This window comes from Plectropomus leopardus, chromosome 5 (genome assembly GCF_008729295.1).
Source record: "Plectropomus leopardus isolate mb chromosome 5, YSFRI_Pleo_2.0, whole genome shotgun sequence".
Classification (NCBI taxonomy): domain Eukaryota; kingdom Metazoa; phylum Chordata; class Actinopteri; order Perciformes; family Serranidae; genus Plectropomus; species Plectropomus leopardus.
This window is the reverse complement of record NC_056467.1, coordinates 5,751,806-5,753,084: the sequence shown is the minus strand read 5'-3', so window position 1 is coordinate 5,753,084 and position 1,279 is coordinate 5,751,806.

Here is a 1,279-nt window from a genome sequence, read left to right as displayed (position 1 = left end):
TGACCGAAAAGGCAAGGCTATAGTATGTCAAAAATGTCAAAATATGACGTCCTAAAAGCTGCTGAAAACACCTCAAAACAACATTAAATGGCGTTCCGTGTCAGATGTTAAGATGCACCACAGTATAGAATGTCAAAACAACAGCCATACTAAGTTGTTTTTAGATAAAGTTTTTGTTGAAAAACTATTTCAGTCTACAGAGAATACGATGACATTTCTGAGCTCCAATCACACTTTTTACCTTGAGGATAGCCCACACCTTTCAGGAAACAGCCAAAATTGGAATTCTGAGTGGCATCTGAATCACACTGTTCACCTCGAGGACCATCAGGATCTAACAAAACCTGGAAGACATTGGGAAACACTTGGTTAAGGATACTTAAGATATCAATGAAATTAATGCATTTCATGTCGTTTTACGAAAAACAACTGAAAAAAGGCCATACTATAGTAAGGCAAAAAATATCAAACTATGTTATGTCCCCAAAAACACCTGAAACCCACACAAAATAGCATGCCTAGACATGCCATAGCATACGGTACCAATGTTTTTGGTCATTTTTTCGACATTCCATATTATATTTTGGGCCCTTTTTTGAATTTGTATACTATGACATGTCAGCTATAAAATGTTGCTTTCAGCCATTTTTTCAACATTTCCAAATCTGACTTGATTTGGTATACTAAACGCTGACGTTTTCCAGCCATTTTTTCGACATGCCATTTTTCTGACATGCCATATTATGACGTTTCTGGCCTTTTTAATGTACATTGTATACTATTACATGTCTCCACAAGCTTTAATATGGCCATTTTTTCAACATGTCAAAATTTGACATTTTTCAACATACTATACTATAATATGACGTATCTCGACATGCTATTTTGTGTGGTTTTTAGCTGTTTTGGGACATTTTCAGTCATATTGTCAACATGCTACATTTGTACATTGGTTTTGTTTTTGTACATTGGCATGTCATATTTTAACATTTTTCGCCACACTATAGTGTGCCGTTTTCTGTTGTTTTTTCGACAATGACAATCTTGCAACTGAATGGAGGACTCACTGGGCTTTAAATACACAAGGGCTTATTACTAACTACACACAGATGAGTCAAACAAGACACAGGTGAATCCACTGACTGTAAATAAAGAGGGACGACACGCCCCCACTTAACCCCGCTATGCTGAAGTGAGGTTAAAATATCCGGGATACCCGCAATGCCATCTGGCGAGGGTGATGTCATTGATAGCCCTGCATCTGCGAATTAGCGATATC